Below are 23,302 nucleotides of genomic sequence, written 5' to 3' on the forward strand. Positions count from 1 at the left end.
GATTCTTCGGGGGTAGGACCTGGGCGTGTGTATTTTTAAGAGCACTCCTGGTGATTCTGAAGCCCTGGGAGGGTTGAGAGGCTGCGGCCCAGCCAATTGCTACTCCTGTTTCAGACCCGAGCCCAAGGGCCACTTCGTGACCCCCAGGCTGGGTCAGGTCACCCTGAATTGCCTCAAGGCCTGCTCAGCCTCCACCTCCTCATCTCTTTGTAATCACAAGCATATTTGATTTACATGTCGCTCCGACATTTGCCTGCAAAAGGGCAGGGACCTCTCTGTTCAGTTCATAGCTGCATCCTCATCGCCCAGAACGTCATGCGGGAGGTGCTCAGTGAGGTTTTGTTGAATGAAGGAGGAAACCTTGAGAGAAATGAGTGGCATTGAACCAAAGCCTGAGAACAGAATCTAAAAGGGGCTTTTATGTGCGTCACCAATGTGCCCTTTTCTGCTCAGAGGCTGGGGTGTGGATGTTCTTAATGAGATGCTCAAATATGGCCTGGCCTTCAAAGTCTTTCCCAAGTGCGCCTCAGGACCTCGGCTCCCCTCCGCTCCCCTGCACCTCCCCTGCTTTTACATCCCTCGGCTTGTCCCTGTCATGGTTCACCCCTCCAAGCCTTTGCCCCAGCTACCCCTCATCCCCAGAGTGCAAGGTGGGGACCGCTCCCCAGGAAAGAAGCTTCCATGCCGTAGGTGTTCAATGGATTTCTACTGAACCAATAAAAGGATTTGGAACAGGAATCTTGGGGGCATGTGCAGTTTGAAAAAGCATGTTCAATATTATGTCATTGTATATTTGGACAGTGAAAGAGAACAATCTAAGCAGGGAAGTGGAAAAATGAACATCACTGGCCTTGGAATCCGACTGCCCAGGTTTCAATCCATGACCTACCATCTATGTGCTGTGCTACTGTAGACAAGTTACTTAATCTCTCTGTGCTGCAGGTTTCTCATCATAAAACCGTGGTACTTGCTGTATAGTGTTACTATTATTATATAATACTGTGGGTATTAGATAAACTATTTAAGCATAGTATATGTATGTTACATGTAATACATTGTAATTATCATATTGTCATGATTAAATGAATAAAGCTCTTGGAACAATGCCTACACATATGAGTGCTCAATAAATAGCATCTGTAATTTTTATTATTTGTAATATAAACTAAGGCTCAGGGACACTGTCTGAGTCTCCAGGGAGGACTCCTGACTTTTATGACTTAGTGACCCTCCAGCTTGGAGAGGGGTAACTTGGAATGGGGGGGAGGGGAATCAGAGCCTGACTCCTCCCTGGGGAGAGTTGCAGATTTATCAAAAAGACTATGGGCGAAAAAAGGGCTTCATCACATCACAGCTCCTCTTTGAGGATCGGGCCTGGGCTCCATCCCACCCAGGCTCCTCTGACCTGGCTGTTGCTGGGGATGAGCAGGTGAAATGGCCCGAAGAGATGGCAACTAAAAACGCAAAAATTAGCCAGGCATGGTGGCACATGCCTGCAATCCCAGCTACTCAGGAGGCTGAGGCATGAGAATAGCTTGAATCTGGGAGGTGGAGGTTACAGTGAGCTGAGATCGCACCACTGCACTCCAGCCTGGGCAACAGAGCAAGACTCTTTATTAAGGAAGCAAACAAAACACCAAAAAGTTAGTAGGAAGGCAGGAGCTTCATACAAAGCTAAATGTATCTAATACAAACCATTGTCCCTTATTCTGAGATTTTGTCCTTCCTACTGGTTTTGTTTAGCTTTTTTTTTTTTTTGGTGTTAAAATGTCTGTTCTATTTTTAAATTATAATGATAAGAGCCAGTATTTTTTTTTTAACATTTTCAATCTTGGTGAGATGAAGCATTCACAAACTTATAATGGTTCCTTATTTTGGGTGGGGGGGGGGGAGAATTTACTAGTACTGTAAAGTCCAAGTGAATCAATGATAGCACGATTCATTTATTCAGCTTGGTTCCTATCTCCACACAAGAGGTGGGGTAATCTTATAAACACAGGAATCAGATCATGTTGCTCTCCTGCCTAAAGCTCTTCCATCTTTCTCAAACTAGAACTCAATGTGTGGCTCTAGTCTATGAGACCCTCTATCATCTCTGGCCGCTGTTGTTCTCCAAACACACCAGATGCACTCCTACCTCAGGGCCTTTGCCCTTGCTGCTCCCCCTGCCTGGCATGTTCTTCCTCCAGAAAGCTGCAGGACTCCTTCCTTTACTTTGTCCAGGTCTCAGATTCAACATCACCTCAGAGAGGCTTTTGTCCACTCCTCTGCAGAAGACAGTCCCTGTGCCATCTTCCTGATTGTTTTTGATCCAGCATCCTATTTTTCCCCTCCTACCACTTAGTTATCTGGAATTATTGAATGCATTTGTTTACTTGCTTTCTGTTTGCCTCCCACTAAAATGTCAGCTCCCCAAGGGTAGATACCTCATCTATTTCGTTTGCCATCTTTTTTATTTATATTTATTCATTTATTTAGATGGGGTCTCGCTCTATTGCCCAGGCTGGAGTGCAGTGGCACAATCTCAGGTCACTGCAAACTCCGCCTCCTGGGTTCAAGCGAGTCTCCTGACTCAGCCTCCTGAGTAGCTGGGACTATAGGCGCCCACCACCATGCCTGGCTAATTTTTGTATTTTTAGTAGAGATGGGGTTTTACCATGTTGGCCTGGCTTGTTTGCCAACTTTTGTTTGACTTCTGAACACCTAAAGCCCACAGCCCAGGGTTGGGTAGATAACAGGTGCCCAAGACACTGCAGTCAGAGGACCTCATGGAAAGTCCCGAGGTTGCTTCCAAGAGTCCCTCCTTTGAAACTCCTCCTGAATGGAGGCATAAGGGTTCACGGTGGTGTGTCCCACACACACATGCCCCCTTATGCATTGTGAGACTAAGCCAGAGCCCCTCCTCGGTGCCAGCCCGTGGTAGGCACCGGGGTATGTATTACTGTCAATGAGATAGTCAGATATGGTGCACGGACAGGTGGCCAGTGAAGGCCCAGTCTATGAGTTCTGGGAGCAGGACATGGGACATAGTGGGCTGGTCTGAAGCTCCCTTGCCCTTGGATCCATTTCCTATCTTCCCCTGCCCAGGGCTATACCATGGGAGATGGAGGGGAGGGTGACGCCTGCAGCCCATGCTTCCAGGCTCCTGGGTTACCCGGGTTTGGCCAACAGGAGGCGCTGTCAAAGGATTGAGGGCAGAGGGTGAGAGAAGCCGGGAGATTTCTCCCCATCTCTCTCTACCATGGGTGGCTTCTCCAGTCACCATTGCATCTCCTCTGCAGCTCCCTCTCCTGCTGAAAAGCTGCCAGCTATGGCTCTAGTTTCTTCTTTCTTTCTTTTTTTTTTTTTTTTTTTGAGACAGAGTCTTGCTCTGTCTCCCAGGCTGGAGTGCAGTGGCGTGATCTTGGCTCACTGCAACCTCTTCCTCCAGGGGTGAAGTGATTCCTCTGTCTCAGCCTCCTGAGTAGCTGGGACTACAGGTGCGTGCCACCACACCCAGCTAATTTTTGTATTTTTAGTAAAGACAGGGTTTCACCGTGTTGGCCAGGCTGGTCTCAAACTCCTGACCTCAAGTGATCCACCCACTTTGGCCTCCCAAAGTGCTGGGATTACTGGCGTGAGCCACTACACCTGGCCTTGGTTCTAGTGTTTTCTGAGGTTCTGGTGATACCATCCCTTTCCTCTGTTCCTTAGAGTCGGGTGGGTGGAAGCAGCTTCCCACTCTTGCCAGTCTCCAGGTGTCTCCTCTCTGTTCTCTGTTGAGCTTTCTGCCTCTTCAAAGTAACCAATTTTCTGCCTTCGTTTCCTCTGTGGGAAATACCTGAAGAGGCTTCTGATGTCCTCACTGGCCCCTGACTGATGCAGATGGAGCCGTGGGAGCCCAGCACACCTGGCGGAAACCTGGAGAGGCTCCCTGGAGGAACCTGTACCTGCTTCGAGACCTGCTGGACCTTTGTGGCAAAACTTCCTGTTTAGATCTTTCCTGAACTTAGCCCCGTCACATCACACAGCAGTCCCTCCCATCAAGGTGTCAATGCTATTGATGATTCTTTGTTGTGTGGGGCTGTCTTATGCAGAGTAGGATGTTTGGCAGCATCCCTGGCCACTAGATAATGCCAACAGCACCCCCACCTCCTAGCTGTGACAACCCAAATATCTCAACATTGCTAAGTGTCCTCTGTGGGCCAAAGGGCCCCAGTTGAGAACCACTTCCTGATATCTATGTAGAGCACAGAGTGGTTTTTGATCCTGGTGACACTCAAGAATTGGGTGGGCAGCTTTTAAAAACAGCAGTGGCAGAGCTTCGTTCTGGCTGGCTGATTCTGATATCAGAATCTCTGGGGTGGGGGGCACCCTAGGCATTGGGGTGTTTTATGCACAGGCAGAGTTGAGAGGCACTGGGCTAACCCAGTGAGATGCCACCCCTACCTTGATTATTTCCTGATTCATAGGGAAGGAAACTGGGGCTCAGACAGCCCAAGTGTGGCAAAGTCTCACACCAAGTGATGAAGCCGCAAAAAGACCCAGATATTGCCAAAATGCCTTTGTTAAACCAAATAACAAATGTAAAGAAAAAAAATCCACTTCTCCCACTCAAACAAACACATGCATAAACTCACACCAGTAAAAAAAAACAGCAACTACTGCTTTGCAAGTTTTGCCAACCTTTGTTTCTACAGAGGACAGGGACCCCAAGGGCTACTTTCCCTCCCGGGGCTCTGCTTTCATTTTTCCAACCCATTTTATGCTCCAGAATAGCATCTGTGTCCTGCTTTCTCTCCTGGGACCCTCGCAGAGTGCCAATGGTCTGGAGGCGTTGCCAGCCTGCACATCTGTGATGCTAATGGCACTGGGATGGTCTTAGCTCCCCCACCTCCTTAGGTCCGCTTATCGGCCAGGCACCTCCAGGCTAGAACTCCTTCCCAGCCCTCCCCACCGTGGGTTTAAGCCAGGACTTCTTCTTGGAGCAGGAAGTTTCCTAGCTTATGTCAAATGCCTGAGTTACCTTTTTTCTTTCTCTTTGCAGTGGGCATTTTTATATTCTCAGGGCACAGAAGTTCTGTCCCATTAACCTAAATCATTTAATAAGGTTATTTTTGCTTCTTTAAATGATTCCTCTTCTTTGGAAAGTCTTCCTGGATCATTTTAGATCAAGAATTGGCAAACTATGGCCCCTGGACCAGACGTCTATTCTTGTAAATAAAGTTTTAGCATCACGTAGCCACGGGCGTTTGCTTACATGTTGTGTGTGACCACTTTTGAGGCTCAATGGCAGAGCTGAACAACTGCAGTAGAGACTTTACGGCCTGCAGAGGCTAAAATATTTGCTCTCTGTTCCTTCACAGAAAAACTTTATGAACCCCTGTTGTAAGACAGCAACTTGGGGTGCAGAGGAGGTTTTCATCTGGGAATTCTGGGTATTGGTCCCAGTTCCATCAACTCACTGGGAAACCTTGGGGCAAGTCATGCTTCTTCTCTGTTTGCTCATTTGTGAATGAAGAGGATTCTTCAATTTTTTTTTTTTTCTTAGAGACAGCATCTGGCTCTGTCTCTCAGGCTGGAGTGCAGTGGCACAATCATAGCTTACTGCGGCCTCAAACTCCTGGGCTCAGTTGATCCTCCTGACTTAGCCTCCTGAGTAGCTGGGACTACAGGAGCATGCTACCACACCCACTGAATTACTTTTTTTTTTTTTCTTGGTAGAGACGAGGTCTCACTATGTTGCCCAAACTGGTCTCAAACTCCTGGCCTCAAGCCATCCTCCTGACTCAGCCTCCCACAGCGCTGGCATTACAGGTGTGAGCTACTGTGCTCGGCCAGCATTTGTTCTAATTGGCTCTACCTCCACATTGTATCCCAAATGAAATATTTCTCTTCATCCCTACTGCCACGACTCTGGTCCAAGCTACCATCTTCTCTCACCTGTACTAAGGCATCAGCCTCCTCATTGGACTCCTGGCCTTCCCCTGCCCCAGTTCTTTCCTGCTGCACTGCCAGAGGGATCTTTGTAAATTATCAATCAGATCTCATCACTCCCAGCTCAAGCCCCTCACACCCCATTGTCTTCCTATGGCTTCCAAGGCCAGGTCCTGTCGACTTTCTGCTGCCTTCCTGATCTTACCCTCATGCCATCCCATTGCTCCCTGTGTGCCAGCCACACTGGTCCTCTGGCTACCCCTCAAACCCATCAGCCCCCTCCTACCTCAGGGCCTTTGCACATGCTGTTCCCTCTACCGAGAACGACTCACACTTGCACTTTGTCCAGGTCTCTGCTCCAATGTTGCCTGCCCCGCTTAGATCCTCCTCAACAACCTTCCAAAATACTTAAGTTATTTAGTTACTTGTATATTGCCTGGCTCTTCTGACTAATTATAAACTCCATGAGGGTCAGGGATTGTGTCTGTCTAGAAAGATCACCACCAAATCCTCAAAATAGGGAACAGTGCCCAGGTATGCATGTGCTCAGGAAATACTTCTAGGGAGGGCTGGATAAGGTGGCTCACGCCTGTAATCCCAGTACTTTGGGAGGCTGACAGGAAAATTGCTTGAGCCCAGGAGTTTGAGACCAGCCTGGGTAATATAATAAGATCCCCGTCTCCACAAAAATAAACAAGAAAAAACATTATCTGGGCATGATGACATGTGCTGTAGTATTAGCTACTGGGGAGGCTGAGGTAGGAGGATCATTTGAGCCCAGGAGTTTGAGGCTACAAGGAGCTAGGACCACACTACTGCACACCAGCCTGGGCGACAGAGTGAGACTCTGTCTCTAAAAAAAGAAAGAAAGGAATACCTTCCGGAACGAATGAATGAATGCGTGCTTATTTTGCAAGGTTGCCAGGAAGATGTAAATAATACATGTAAATCATTTAGCACCCTACTTGGTACTATAGGTATTCACTGAAAGGCAATGCCTAATAGTTCTCAAAAAGACAGAGAGCTTGTCCAGTGCCAAGGCTGTGCCTTCTCAGATAGGCTCCTTCCCTGCACTTTCCTTAGGTCTGAAGGGTTCCTAAGGCTGCCTCTGTTTTCCTCTCTTTTTGTGTCTCTGCTTCCTGGAGGTGTGGCTGGTAGGTCTTCAGCCCCTGCCCCTCTCCCTGTTTCCCTCTCTCTTCCCCCTGTCAGGTGTTTTGCCCATCTTGGGTCCTAATTGAGATGGCAAATTCCAGGGACAGGGCTTACAGCCAACTCTGCCAGCCTCCTCTGCCAGGAGCAGGAGGAAGACAACAAAACCCCAGCACTGCGGCGTGCAAGCTCCTCTGTCTCCAGCAGGAAAGGAGCCTCGAGCCTGGCCCATTCAGTCCACTCCATCGTGGGAGCCTGGACTGGCCAAAGGCACGAGTCCCAGCTCCTCTGTGCTCCCAGTCAAGAAGCACCTGATGTCCCTTTGCCGTCCCCTCGGACACCGTGCCAAGCTAAGGGGGCAGTTTTCTGCTAAATGGAGACCAGGTGGTTTCTAAGGCAATTAGAACCCCTGAGCTGGCGCTGGGCATTGGTGTGGGGGAGTACCTGCTTCCCAGTTCTCTTCGCTGGCTTTATTTGTTTGCTTTGGATTAGAGAGACTTGTGCAAAACCTAGCCTTGTTTCTGTCCTGTTTCCACTCCCCCAAGGCTGGGAAGCTGACACTTGCAGTTCGTTCCCCTGTGAACTGGAGGCAGCCCGTGTACTGGAGCACCTCATTCGTAAAATGGGAGACGAAGTCCTGCCTTTCACAGTTGTTGTGAATGCATTTTGTAAAGTTACTTCCTGCACAAGTGTATTTGAATCACTCATGCAACAGAGGTCTGGAGACAGAACATTGTGGGTAGAGAGGACAGCAGATGCAAAGATCTTAAAGTGGGAAAGAGCACAGTGTTTTGAGGTTTGAGGGAGGCAGCTCATGCCCATGTTTATGGAGGGAGCTCTCAAATATGCATTTGGAAAGAAGCAAAGGCTTAAAGAGGATGGAAACTTTCTTAAGATTCAAGAGCAACTTGCTTTGTTGGCTTACTTAGCAGAAGTGCTGGCCTAGATGCCAGATCTACAGAAAATTTGATGTCTGCTTCCTGTCTCCACAGTCCAGTTGGGAGACGCTAACCAGAAACAGAAAGATTACAGTGAACTCGCTACTCCGATAATCAAACATACACGTGCAAGAGCAACACTCAGACCTGGATTCCAGCCCTGCAACTTGGTAGCTGTGCAGCCTCAGGCACAGGGCAGCATTTTCCCCTGCCCTAGACATTTGTGGGACTTCGAACTTGAGAAAGATGATTTAGGGTATCAGGCAGAAGAAATTTCTAAGCAGCAAAGCATTCAAGAGATGACTTGAGTGCTGTTAAAGACATTCAGTTTTAAAAGGGAAACAGCATAAAAGTTTGGAAAATTTGCAGCCTGACAATGTGATAGAAAAGAAAATCTCATTTTCTCAAAAAAAAAAAAGAAAGAAAAGAAAAGAAAATCTCATTTCCTGAGGAGAAATTCAAGCTGCCAGCAGAAATTTGCATAAGTAATGAAGACCCCAATGTTAGTCCCCAAGACAATGGGGAAAAATGTCTCTAGGGCATGTCAGAATTCTTCATGGCAGCCCCTCCCATCACAGGCCCAGAGGCCTAGGAGGAAAGAGTGATTTCATGGGCTGGGCCCAGGGTCCCCCTGCTGTGTGCAGCCTATGGACTTGGTGCCCTGCATCCCAGCCACTTCAGCTATGGCTGAAAGAGGCCAACATAGAGCTTGGGCCGTGGCTTCAGAGGGTGCAAGCCCCAAGCCTTGGCAGCTTCCATGTGGTGTTAAGCTTGCCAGTGCACAGAAGTCAGGAATTGGGGTTTGGGAACCTCCGCCTAGATTTCAGAGGATGTATGGAAATGCCTGAATGTCCAGGCAGAGGTTTGCTGCAGTGGTGGGGCTCTCATGGAGAACCTCTGCTAGGGCAGTGCAGAAGGGAAATGTGGGGTTGGAGCCCCCACACAGTGTTCCTACTGGGGCACCACCTGGTGGAGCTGTGAGAAGAGGGCCACTGTCCTCCAGACTCCAGAATGGTAGATCCACTGACAGCTTGCACCATGCACTTGGAAAAGCTGTAGACACTCAAAGCCAGCTTGTGAAAGCAGCCAGGAGGGAGGCTGTACCCTGCAAAGCCACAAGAGCAGAGCTGCCCAAGACCATGGGAACCTACCTCTTGTGTCAGCGTGACCTGGATGTGAGACATGGAGTCAAAGGAGATCATTTTGGAGCTTTAAGATTTGACTGCCCCACTGGATTTTGGACTTGCACAGGGCTTGTAGCCTCTTCGTTTTGGCCAATGTCTCCCATTTGGAATGGCTGTATTTACCCAATGCCTGTACCTCCATTGTATCTAGAAAGTAACTAATTTGCTTTTGATTTTACAGACTCATAGGCAGAAGGGACTTGCCTTGTCTCAGATGTGACTATGGATTGTGGACTTTTGAGTTAATACTGAAATGAGTTGAGACTTTAGGGGACTGTTGGGAAGGGATGATTGGTTTTGAAATGTGAGGACATGAGATTTGGGAGGGGCCAGTGTGGAAGATACGGTTTGACTCCGTCCCCACCCAAATCTCATCTTGAATTCCCACATGTTGTGGGAGGAACCTGGTGAGAGGTGATGGAATCATGGGGGCAGGTCTTTCCCATGATGTTCTTGTGATAGTGAATAAGTCTCATGAGATTTGATGGTTTTGTAAGGGGAAGTTTCCCTGCCCAATCTCTCTCTTTGCCTGCTGCCATCCATGTAAGACGTGACTTGCTTCTCCTTGCCTTCCGCCATAATTGTGAGGCCTCACCAGCCACGTGGAACTGTAAGTCCATTAAACCTCTTTCTTTTGCAAATTGTCCAGTCTTGGGTATGTCTGTATCAGCAGTGTGAAAATGGACTAATACACATGGGCTCAAGCGATTCTCCTGCCTCAGCCTCCCAAGTAGCTGGAACTACAGGCACACACCACCATGCCTGGCTATTTTTTTAATTTTTAGTAGAGAAGGGGTTTCACCATGTTGGTCTTGAACTCCTGACCTCAAGCAACCCACCCACCTCAGCCTCCCAAAGTGCTAGGATTACAGGTGTGAGCCACTGCCCTGGCCCATAATCAACTTAAATAAACATATTAAATGAATTGTATTAGAAGTGCTATTTGAATCTGGCAAGAATCATGCTTGGGGCATTTGAAAAGAACATGAGTTTGAGAGACCTTTCTTTTTATCCAACCTCAGGAATGTGGTGATTGCTCCCACTTAACAAAGCACTCACTGTGTGCTGGGCACATTTCTATGGCTTTCAATACCTAAAGCTGAGGGCATCCTAACCTAATATGTGGTAAGCGAAATTATTAGCCCCATTTACCAGACGAGGAAACTGAGGCTCAGAGACGTTAGGTAATTCTCCCCAAATCTTGCAGCTAGCAAATGGCCAACTCAGGACTTGAAGGGGGCCGTTCTGGGATTAAGGGAATGTAGCTTTAGGGGCTGTGCAGGCAGGTACTTGGCTATAGTTCTAGAAGAGGAACATGTGAAACACTGAGATACGTTCTGCGTACCTCCTGCCCCATGACCACACTAGTGTTATTTTCTAATTGGTTCGATCCAGGATCTTAGCAATTCAGGAAGCAAAATAGCCCACTGAGCTGTTAAAACGTGGCCTGCGCTCCAACCACCAAAAATTCTATGCTCTCCCCCAGTGGGATGGTGGCATCCACTGATTCGCTGTCCTGCACCTTCCCATCTGCCTTTGCCATTCCCTTTCACTAAACCCTAGGCTGGGGAAGCCCTCCCCAGAACCCCATAACCCCGTAACCCCCTGTTCCCCAGCTGGTGGGTCTGGGAAGGTGGGCCAGGCATGCGATGGTCCCGCCGCCATCCACATACTCCAGCCCTGCCTCTTTGTCTCTCTACCCTTGGGACCAATGTCTCATTCCCCAGGGTGTCAAGGGGAAAATTAATCACCCGGGGGAGATCAGTCAGCCTGCTGACTTGGCAGGGGAAAGACAAAGAGAAATAGGGTGTTTCGCGGATTGGTTGGGTCCCCCATTAAGGGATGGAAAAATGCTTGCTTTGCGATTACAAATGGCCAACATTCAGGCGGGCAACTCCCGTCCCCGCTCACCTCGGGAAATCGCTGCTAATGCGGTTCTGGAGAAGGTGGCTGTCTCCTTCCTTCCAGGTCAGATCCTAGCTTCTCTGCGCACCTTCAGGGGCGATGCCTGCTTTCCCTCTCCAGCCGGACCTCCAGCCCTCTTGGTCTGGCACCTCTCAATCCAGAAGATGGGCTCCAGTCTTTTTGGCATCATACCTTTGGCATCTGTAAAAGCGACACTTCAGCCATGGAGGAGAGGCACCCTGTGTAGTGGTTATGGGCATAGACTCGTATGATTTGGGTTAAGAGGAGCCTGTGTGACCTCAGCAGGCTGCTGAATTTTTCTGTGTCACAATGTCCCCTTTTGGGTGATGGGATTGATAATAGTGCCCCTTGTGCCAGTCGTGGGGCTACTGCCCTCAGCTCTACTCCCTGCTCTGCTCAGTGTCACCAGGGGCTGACCCATAGGCTGCATGGTCCTGGCTCCCCTTGTATCAGCTGTGCTCAGCCAATGGGAGATCTGTTGGGTGGAGGAAGGGAGAAGCCAGGGTTTTTCTCTCTCTCTGTCCTGACCTGGGCCGCCTCTCCACCTGGAACCCCTTCCTCCATCCCCCGGCTGTGGTTCCAGCTTCCATGGGCCCCACCACCAGGCTCTGGGAATATCACTCCCACCCTGTCCCTCCAGCCTAGGGGTGGAAGTGCTGGCTTGGGACCACTTCCTTGCTTTCCCTTCCCTCTGTTTTCACACTTAGAGTGGTGTGTGTTTCCCGGGTTTGATCCTGATGGCCATGCTATCTCATAGGGCTGTTCTGGGATTAAATGAGCTGTGTACTTAGAACGAGTAGAGCACCTTGAAAAGTACTCGGTGCAGAGTAGGTGCCATGTAAGTGCTTGTTAAGTAAAATGAGAACAGCTCACGTTTACTGAGTGTTTCGCACCATGGCAAGCATTTGCTTGTGTTGCATTGTCTCATTTAATTACTGCAAGGTAGACATTTGGATGATCCCCTATTTATAAGTAAGCAGACTGTGGCTCAGAGAGGCTCAAGGACCTGCTGGTTTCCACAGCTTGTACTCAGCAAAATCTGAACTTCAACCCAGGTCTCTCCACCTGACGCTGCTTCCCTAAACCCACCTCCAGGTTGTTTTACAATTTGTAAAGCCTTTCCTGTCCACTTACTCCATATAATAGCATTGTAGGGTAGACATAATGTTAGCCCCAGATTATAGGTGAGAAAATTGAGACGAAGAGAGGGGCTTAGGAGCTTGTTCAAGATTGCACAGCCAGTTTATGCTGGAACCAAGATTTGAATGTGGATTCTCTTGTCTGGGCTTACTCTGCTGAAGAGGACAACTTGCTGCTTCCAAGATCTCATTGGAGCCTCTTCCTCCAGGAAGCCTTCCCTGGTTCACAATGGCCAGATGACTGTCTCCTTTCAGAGCCAGTTTGCTGTGACATTGCTTTCAGTCTTCCTCATTTCCCAGGAGCCGCATGTCTTCGGTTTCCACGTGGGAGTATGTTAGGGAGGTTGTAAATTCTCCCACGCAGGGTCAATCCTTACTTCCATCTTTCTACTGAATCTCTGACCCAATCTCTGTTTCAGCATTCACATTGCTGTTTCTAGTCAGAGCAAAACCCCAGCAAATCCCTTCTAAGTCTGACCTGCCTCAGACCTTTCTAATAACCTCTTTTTTTTAATTAAAAAAAATTTTTTTGAGACTGAGTCTCACTCTGTTGCCCAGGTTGGAGTGCAGTGGCATGATCTCAGCTCACTGCAACCACCGTCTCCCGGGTTCAAGCAATTCTTGTGCCTCAGCCTCCCAAATAGCTAGGATTACAGACACCCACCACCACACCCAGCTAATTTTTGTATTTTTTGTAGAGACGGGGTTTCGCCATGTTGGCCAGGCTGGTCTCGAACTCCTGATTTCAAGTGATCTGCCCACCTCAGTCTCCCAAAGTGCTGGGATTACAGGTGTTTTCTGATCACCTCTTAACACTCTCCCCACAACATCTCATGGTGCATGAGCTTCTGAAGCAGAGGGGTTGAGGGCGGTCTCCAAGCTCATCACCGACACGCTGTGTGACCATGGGCAAATAATAAACCTCTCTGTGCCACAGCCACTTCTTTGGCAATAACAGTACCTCTCTCCCAGGGCTGCTGTGAGGATTAATATATGTGACATACTCTATCTGCGTTAGCTGCTATTATGGGGCTGGTGTGGGATGGTAGATCCCTTCCTGTCCCCTGCCCTGTCTCTGTGCACCCAGAGCCCCCTTCTTGCCCTATCAGGGTCTTCAGGGTCTGACTTTCCCCATGGCTTCCCCCAGGCCTGAGTGCAGAGCTGCGGGTTGGAGATGTAAATCCTAGATGGCGAGGCCTGACTGCGGGCTGTGTGACCTTGGACAAACCAAGTCATGTCTGTGGGTCTCAGTAGTCTCAGCTTCAAGTTGAGTTGTCTAATCTCTGTCCCCGCTCTGCCTCAGAGGGTTGTGGTGACATTGAGATGAGACGACAAAATCCAGGCACTGTCATTATTAGCTACAATAACTCACCGCTGTTCTGTGGTTTGTAGGTTGCCCCTACCAACCATAGTCAACCTACAAACCACAGAACAGAGGTGAGTTAAGTACAGTTGCCCATTTCACAGATTGGCAAACTGAGGCTCAGAATAGCTAAGCACTTTCGCAAGGTGGAACATCTCACCATCACTGTGTTCTTGTAGGTTACTGTCATTGCCTTGGTCAGTCCTTTCTTTCCCACCTTTCTGTTAGTCTTTTTCTCTTTTTCAGGTGTGAAAAGTGAGAAGCAGACAATGATCAGGGCTGTAAGCTTTCTGTTTTCAGGTTCTGCTTTCTATTTTTTTTCCCTCACTCATCAATCCAGTTCCTGAAAACCATCTTTAAGAATAAAAATAGTTGACCTAGCTCAAAATGGCCAAGAGCGGCTCTGTCCTATAGGGTCACATGTGGCTATTTAACTTTAAATGAATTAAAATGAAAAGTTCGGTCCTTTGGTTGCACTTGCCACATTTTGAATGCTCAAAGCCACATGTAGCTTGTGGCTACTGTGTTGGACTCCATAGATAAAGAACATTTCTACTGTTGCAGAGAGCTAACTGGCAGTGTGGCCGGAGTAGGGTTTCTCAGCCCCAGCCCCATTGGCATTTCGGGCTGGATAATTATCTGCAATAGGAACAGCACCCCTGACCTCTACCCAGTAGATGCCAGCAGCAACTGTCCTTGGTTGTGACAACCAAAAATATCTCCAGACATTACCAAATGTCCCTTAGAGGGACAAAATTGCTCTTGGTTGAGAGTTGCTGGTCTAGGTGATTAAAAAAAAAAATCATTTCCTTGCACAGAACAAAAGGAAATGGGCATATTAAAGTAACAAGAGGGATTGAGGTTTTAACATCAAGAACTTCCTTATTGAGGTCAGGCATGGTGGCTCATACCTATAATCCCAGCGCTTTGGGAGACTGAGGCAGGAGGATTGCTTGAGGCAAGAAGTTCGAGACCAGCTTGGGTAACAAAGCAAGACCCCAAGTCTATTTTTTTTTTTAAATAGCCAGGTGTGGTGGTGCATGCCTGTGGTCCCACGAGGACTCAGGAGGCTGAGGCAGGAGGATCACTTGAGCCTAGAAGTTTGAGGCTGCAGTGAGCTGAGCTATGATTGTGCCACTGCACTCCAGCCTGGATGACAGAACGAGACCCTGTTCAGAAAAAAAACAAAACAAAACCCAAAACCAAAAGAACTTCCTTGTTGAGATGGTGGTGACAGCATGGATTTGGGAGTCAGCTATACATTTATTCAAAGCCCCACTCTGCCACCTTCTTCCTGGGTTACTTTAGGCAAGTCAGTTGACTTCTCTGAGCCTCAGTTTTCTCAGCTGTAAAATGGGGGTTAATTGTAACAGTTTCTGCTTCCCAAGGATGTAGGAAAGAGAAAATCAGGTAATGCATTGAAAGTACCAGGGTAGGCACCCAGGAAACGTGGCTTCCCCTCTTTTGTGGGGGGCAAGGGCTTTGCCTGCAGACAGGAAATCCCGTGACGCTGCTCCCAGGAAGCAGCAGATGGGAGAGATCACCACTTTGGGCCCCCCTAAGCCTGGAGCCTGGCAGACCCTAACCCCAAGCTCCAGGGGGATGCCTGGGTACCCTGCTCTCAGGTTGGGTCCAGCTAGGGTGGGTGTGGCTGATGGGGCCAAGGCTGCAGGGATGCAAGGAAAGTCGGGGGCCGGGGGTCGCTCCATCCAGAAACATCCATCAAAACAGAGGAAGGGTCCAGGCAGCTCAATCCAGGAGGAGTGCAAGCCGGGAGCGAGAAAAATTGATGCCTGCAGGAGACAAAAGAGAGCCAGAAGAGTGGCCCCCAGACCTTGCTCCTTCCACAGGTGATAAGATTGATGGGCAGACGAAGGAGGCAGGCTGAGTGATAGATAATTTCAAATTGGCGGTAAACACGGCTGTGGGGACTCGTAGCTTTTCTAACAAGTGTGACACCGGTGTGGAGGGGAGATGAGGTGACTGATTAGGAAAGAAGACAGCCGGAGACCCTTCTGAGTGGCATCTGGGCTTGGCGGAGCTGCCTTGAGTGGGAAGCACGTGGGAGTGAAGCCCCAGATGGATGGAAATGTGCACAGACCTGGCAGCTCCAGCATATCAGCCTTTGTTTGTGATTTTCATTCATTTGCTCAACAAATATTTACTGAGCATGTATTATGTGCCATGGGCTGGGTGAGATGTTGTAGATACAGCCACTGCGAGTGAGACAGATACAGTCACATCCCCAAGGAGCTTCTATTCTTGTGGGAGAGACACTCAGTGAAGAGCTAAAGGAATTAATGAACACGTTAATGTTTAGGTTGTTATGGCTTCTGTGTGAGTCCATTTGCTTTGCTATAAAGGAATACCTGAGGCTGAGTAATTTACAAGAAAAGAGGTTTATTTTGGCTCATAGTTCAGCAGGCTGTACAGGAAGCATGGTGAGGCCTCAGGAAGCTTCCAATCATGGTGGAAGGTGAAGAGAGAGCCAGCATGTTACATAGCGAGAGAGAGAGAGACAGAGAGAGAGAGTAAGAGAGAGAGAAAGAGAGAGTGAGGGGGAGGTCCCAGCTTCCTTTAAACATCCAGATCTCACAGAAACGAACTGAGCAAGAACTTGCTCATCACCAAGGGGATGGTGCTAAGCCATTCACAAGGATCTCGCCCCCATGACTCAACACCTCCACCTCCAACATTGGGGGTCACAGTTCAACATGCCATTTGGAGGAACATATATCTGAACCATGTTAGCTTCTCTGAAGAACATAGGACAAGCAGGGGACAAAAGAGAGTGATGGAGGGGCTACTTTTGTGAGTCGGGGGAGGGACTCAGCCTCCCTGAGTGGGGCTGAGAAATTGCATTGCAAAAGACCCAGTCATTCAAAGAGCTGGGGGGAGGCCAGGCCTGGTGGCTCATACCTGTAATTCCAGCACTTTGGGAGGCCAAGGCAGGCAGATCACTTGAGGTCAGGAGTTCGAGACCAGCCTGGCCAACATGGTGAAACTCTGTCTCTACTAAAAATACAAAAATTAGCCTGGTGTGGTGGTGTGTGCCTGTAATCCCAGTTATTTGGGAGGCTGAGGCAGGAGAATCGCTTGAATCTGGAAGACAAAGATTGCAGTGAGCCGAGATTGTGCCATTGCACTCCAGCCTGGGCGAAAGAGACTCTGTTGCAAAACAAACAACCAGACAAACACCAAAGGGGTATAGGGAGAGTAGTGTTCCAGATGGAGGGGCAGCTGGTGAAAAGGCCCTGAAGTAGAAATGAACGTGGTGTGTGTTATGGGTTAAATTGTGTCCCTCAAAAACATGTTGGAATCTTAACTGCTGGTAGCTGTGAATGGCACCTGATTTGGAAATAGAGATTTTGCAATGGAATCAAGTTAAAACTAGATCACTAGGGTGGGCCCTAATCCAATATGATTGCTGTTCTTATAAGAAGAGGAGAGAGACTAAAGAGAGAGATACTAAGGAGACAGAGGGAAGATGACGTGAGGACCCCAGGGAGAAGCCATGTGACGACAGACGCAGAGATGGGAGTGATATGTCTACAAGCTAAGGAACATGCAGGATCGTGGGGTGCACCAGAAGCTAAGAGAAAGACCTGGAGCAGATTCTCCTTTAGGACCTTGAATGAGAGGGCAGATCTGCTGACACCTTGATTTCAGGCTTCTAGTCTCTGGAACTGTAGAAGAAGACATTTTTGTTTTTTAAGCCACTTAGCTTTGGTTCTTTGTTACGGCAGCCCTAGAAAACTAGCATCGCATATTTGAGGAGGAAAAAGAAGACTAGGTGGCTGGGGAAGAGGTGAAAATCAATTTTAAAGCCAGATGTGGTGGTGCACATCTGTAGTCCCAGCTACTTGGGAGGCTGAGGTGGGAGGATCGCTTGAGTCAGGAGTTCAAGTCCAGCCTGGACAACATAGTGAAACCCCCATCTCTTACAAAAGACATTGGTTCCCTAATGGGGCAGTGTGAGTGAGGATTATTTGAAAAATGAGGGAACTGAGGTCCAGAGAAGAGGTGTGATTGCTTGTGATCTCAGTGGCCCCCAGTGGTATTCGTGCCCTTGGGTAGTTTTCTCCCATGTTGAGTCTGGGTTGCCCTGTGTGACTGGGAGAATACAGCATAAGTGATGTGTGACTTTCAAAGTTAGGTCAAAAAAGGCACTGCTGCTTCTGCCTTGGGTTGCTCTCCCTGGAGGAAGCTGGCCGCCATGTCGTGAGGACACTCGAGCAGCCTGTGGGGAGGCCCTCTCCCAGCCAATAGCCAGCACTAATTTGCCAGCCAGGAAAGTGTGCCATCTTGGAAGTGGATCCCCAGTCCCAGTGGAATCTTCAGCTGACTTCAGCGTCAGCTGACATCTGGCTGCAACATCTTGAAAGACCCCGAGCCTCACTTTTTTTTTTTTTGAGATGAAGTCTCACTCTGTCACCCAGGCTGGAGCACAGTGGTGCGATCTCGGCTCACCGCAACCTCCGCCTCCCGGGTTCAAGCGATTCTCCTGCCTCAGCCTCCCAAGTAGCTGGGACTACAGGTGCACACCACCACGCCCGGCTAATTTTTGTATTTTTAGTAGAGATGGGGTTTCACCATGTTGGCCAGGATGGTCTTGATCACCTGACCTTGGCCTCTCAAAGTGCTGGGATTACAAGCGTGAGCCACTGTGCCTGGCCCCGAGCCTAACTTTGTTACTCTCAAATACCCACAGAAACTGAGAGAGAATAAATTGTTGATATTGTAAACTGCTAAGTTTTGGGGTGATTTGTTATGCAGCAATGGAAAACAAATATACAGCCCCAAAGCCAACAAGTGGCAGGGCTAGGAGGAGAATCTGGGTCTTCCGGTGCCAGGGTCTGTGTGCTTTCTCCTACTTTTTGCTCCAGGTTCAGAATTCCTCTAGTAAGAGCCTCTCATTTCTCTCTTTCTTCTTCTGATAACCCTGGGATCAGGAAAGGGATGAGGAAGGAGTAGAGAGCTCTGGCAGCTGGGCTGGGTTGATGGGACTTTCTGTGTCCAGGTCCTGTGAGGATACCATCCAGGATGTCAAAGGAAGACACAGGGAATCCCAGAACCAGGGTTCCAAGGCTCCCATTAGACTGTGGTGACCACAAGCGTCAGGTTTTGAGCTCTGTTCTTTTCTGAAAGCTCTGCTTCAAGTCCCTCCCACCTCTGGTCATTTTCAGCAAATGTAGAATAGTGACACCAGTAGCTATTCTGCATGGGATGCTGAGGATTGGGAGATGGAAGCCTCTCCCTTGTCCTTGAGGAGCTTGTGGTCCTTCTGGGGGCAATTTGGTCACTTACAGAAAAATAAAAAGGAGCTAAAGACTGCCCCTGGTATATTGGTTAATTACAGATGCATAACAAATTGGCAGCTTAACACAACGACAAACACTGATTATCTTCTGTGAGCCAGAAATTTGGAAGTAGCCCAGCTGGGTGGTTCCAGCTCAGGGTCTCTCATGAGTTGGCTTAAGTTGTCACCTGGGGCTGCAGCCATCTGAAGGCTCGACTGGGGCCAGAGGGTCTATCTGCTTTCAAGGTGTCTCACTCACATGGCTGGCAAGTTGGCTCCTTTCCATGTGGACCTCCCCATAGGGCTGCTTGAGTATCCTACAACATGGCGGCTGGCTTTTCTGAGTGAGTCAATCAACAAAGAAAGAGAGAGCAAGGAGGAAGCCATAATGTCTTTTATGACCTAACCTGGAAAGTCACAATCTGTCATTTCCACAATATCCTCCTGTTTATACAGGTGCGGATAGTGTGGAAGGGGGACTACATGAGGGCATGAACGCTAGGAGGCAGAGATCATTGGGGGCCATTGTAGAGGCTATAAAGATATTTCAGAATTCAGCAGTGGATGGATGAGGGAAAGATTGCAGGAGGAGTGACTGAGAGTCCTAAAATTGTGCCACGTAGGGGGCCAAGTCCCTGGGGAAAATTCTTTGGTGTCGAAAGATCCAATTCATGCATTTCAAGAAGTTCTTCATCCTCAACACTAGAGTGCCCTTAAACCCCGATTCCTGGCACGGGACTGCCGAAAGTTGGTCAAATGATAATCAGTTGGGGTTTTAAGGATCTGATTTGGGGCCACAGAGATTTGGGTTCAAATTTCCACTCTATCACTGGCTATGTGATCTTGAGATAGTTGCTTAACCTCTCTGAACCCAAGTTTCTTCATTGGTTAGAAGGGGAAAAATAACTCTCCTCCTTGGCAGGGTTGTTGAAAGGCTTAAATGAGATTGTGCAGGAGAAATACCTAGCACAGCATACGCCCTCTGTAAATGATGGTGACTGTTAGGTTGTTTGCTTCTCTGTGTTCTGTGAGGGGCTGAAGATTCCTTGTGGACAGGCTGCTCTTCTCCCTGGTCTTGCATGCCCCATGGGCCTTTGAGCTGTTGCTTATACCATTTCCCCTGCCAAGGATGAATTCCCCACTTCCTAAGCCCTGTCCAAGTCTCAGCCATAATTTAAGGCTTAGTGTTATAGCCTTACCCCCTGTGAAAGAACTTCCCAAGTCACCCAAAGGGACCTCTTTGTCCTTTGAGCTCTCCTAGAACCAGGAGTGCTGGCTGCAAATATAACCACTCTCAAAGAAGTGGCCAGGCCACCATTTGATGGACACATAGATAGTTTCCTCAACAGCAAACTTATAAAGTAACTACTCTTGTTATGTCTGTTTGACAGATGGAAAAACAGAGGTCATGTAACTTACTCAAAGTCACACAGCTTAGGGGTGCGCCTGAGATTTGAACCCAAGTTTTTCTCTTCTCTTAACTGCTACTCTGTTATTTCTAAGCGCAAAGCTTACAGTCAATTCCTTGAAGACAGATGCTTCCTTTGACCTTTGTTCCACTCATTCCTTTATACCTCCCAGAGCTCCTAACACAGAAAGATGCACCTGGAAGCAGCTACTTGTCATCGGCCAAGTTCATTCAATTGCGTTAGACCAGTAGTTCTCAAAGCGTGGTTCCAGGCTCAGCAGCATCACCTGGGGACTCGGAAGAAATGAGAATTCTCATGTCAGACCCCAAAACCTGCGGAATCAGAAGCTCTGAGGGAGGAACCCAGCACTGTGTGTTTTCATAAGCCCTCCAGGGGCTTCTGATGCAGGCCTAAGTTCAAGAGCCCCTGTTCTAGGGAATGACTCTCCTCACATGTCCCGCACTCTGCCACGAAGGTGATCTGCTGCTTCAGTGGAACAGTGTCTGTCTTCAACCCATGCAGGGACAATTTCAGGCACTGGGCAGCATTTGTTCATCTTTAAGCTTTTCTCCTCCAAGTCTCTCTTTTGCAAACCTTGACCCTGGCCCCTGCTTGCCAGCCAGACAGCTCTCACAACCACAAAACAAATGACTGAGTGGCAGCAGCTATTGACAGGGAACCCGGTTGCCCTCTATCATGCTTAGTTCGGTAGTTTGTTTGGGAGGTTGTGGTTTGATTACCTGTGTGCCTGTGGCTGAAGTTTTATATTACAGGAGTATAATATCCTCCTGTTTCCTGTTAGAAAAACCACTCCTAGTTTGCACAGTGGGATTAAGTGCCTTAATGTTGCACGGAGTTCTGAGAAACCATCATAACTTCTGCTGTGTGCATTTAAGACCTCTGAATTAGAACCTTTCCCTCCCTCCCTCCCTCCCTCTCTCCCTCCCTCCCTCCCTCTCTCCCTCCCTCCCTCCCTTCCTTTCTTCTTTCCTTCCGTCTCACTTGCCTCCCACAATTCCTTATTGAACATGCTTTTGTTTTAGGCAAATTAAATTAAACCGTTACAAAAACCTTACAGGATTTATTTTATACTCCTTATTTTACAGGGAGAAAAACTGAGGTTTAGAAGTGTTAAAATGGTTTGCTTGAGGATGCACAGGAATGCTCAAGGAGGAGCCGTGGATTAAAAGCAGGATGGCCGGGTGCGGTGGCTCATGCCTATAATCCCAGCACTTTGGAAGGCTGAGGCAGGTGGATCACCTGAGGTCGGGAGTTTGAGACCAGCCTGACCAACATAGTGAAACCCCGTCTCCACTAAAAATACAAAAACTTAGCCGGGCATGGTTGTGGGTGCCTGTAGTCCCAGCTACTTGGGAGGCTGAGGCAGGAGAATCACTTGAACCTGGGAGGCAGAAGTTGCAGTGAGCCGACATCGCCCCACTGCACTCCAGCCTGGTGGGTGACAGAGCAAGACTGCGTCTCAAAAAAAATTAAAAAAAATAAAAATAAATAAATAAATAAATATGTATATATAAAAGCAGGATGTCTGACTCCAGTGCCCAGGGAGAAGAGAAACCAGCTCTCTGAAATCGGGGGATGTGGGGTGGGGTTATCTAAAAGGCGGTAGCCCTAAAGACTGTCTGCTCCTGTGGAAAGAGGGGAAGAACTGACTTTCTATGAATAGGCACCCTGTGGCAGACACTGTGCCCCACAGTCTATGTTGGTTACAGGGTCATCAAGAGGGCGCCATGGGATCCAGTGGGTCTGATCACTCCCATTTTGCAGATGGAGAAGTTGAGGCTCTTAGAAGTTAAGTCCCAGTTGGGTGTGGTGGCTCATGCCTGTAATCCCAGCAGTTTGGGAGGCCAAGGCGGGCAGATCATGAGGTCAGAAGATGGAGACCATCCTGGCTAACACGGTGAAACCCCATCTCTACTAAAAATATGAAAAATTAGCCAAGCATGGTGGTGGGCACCTGTAGTCCCAGCTACTTGGGTGGCTGAGGCAGGAGAATGGCGTGAACCAGGGAGGCAGAGCTTGCAGTGAGCTGAGATCGTGCCACTGCACTCCAGCCTGGGTGACAGCGTGAGACTCTGTCTCAAAAAAACAAAAAAACAAAAAACAAGAAGTTAAATCCCTTGCCTGGGTCACACACTGGTAAGGTGGCAGAGGTGGGATTTGAACACAGATTTCTAAGTTGATCCAATTCCTTTTCCATGGTGTCATAGATCTTAGCATGAGGTCAGCTTTCCTGAACTGATTTATCAATATGTACAGAGCACAGAGAAGCAAAATCCCTCATTGTCCAGAGAGAAAAGCAAATCCCATCTTAGTCCTTCCCAATGACTCTCATGATGATAATGATAACCACCATCCAATGGGTGTCTGCTTAGATCCGAGGGCTTTACTCTCCATGTGGTCCTCACGGAACCTTGTGAGGTAGGTACCATCATCCCCACTTTACAGATGAGGAGGACAATGAGGCCCAGGGAGGTTAAGTAATTGCCCAAGTTCTCACAGTGAGTCTGTGGCTGGACTTCAGTTGGATCTGCTGCTGGTTCCAAAGCCCATGCTCTTTCTAGGGCTAATATATCAGTCAGCTAATGCTGGGGAACAAACTGCCCCCATATGCAGAAGCTTAACACAACAATCTCTTATTATATTGCACTTCCCTGTGGGTTTAGCTCATCCCAGCTGGGCTTTCTCAAGCTTCTAAGGGTTGGCCTAGAGGCTATATGCTAGGTTGGGCTTGGTTGGGGCACCTTAGTTGGGCCAGCCATGTCCATATCTCTCTCATCTTCTTCCTTGGACCAGAAGGCATGTCCTTTTCATGGCGATGACAGAAGTACAAGAGAACAGGTAGAAACATGCAAGGCTTCTTAAGGCCTGTACTTAGAACTGGGACACTGTTCTTTCTGCAGCATTTGATTAAATTCAACCAGCCATGTGGCTGAACCCAGATGTAAGGGACAAGGAAAT

The sequence above is a fragment of the Pan paniscus genome, chromosome 10, assembly GCF_029289425.2.
Source record: "Pan paniscus chromosome 10, NHGRI_mPanPan1-v2.0_pri, whole genome shotgun sequence".
NCBI lineage: Eukaryota > Metazoa > Chordata > Mammalia > Primates > Hominidae > Pan > Pan paniscus.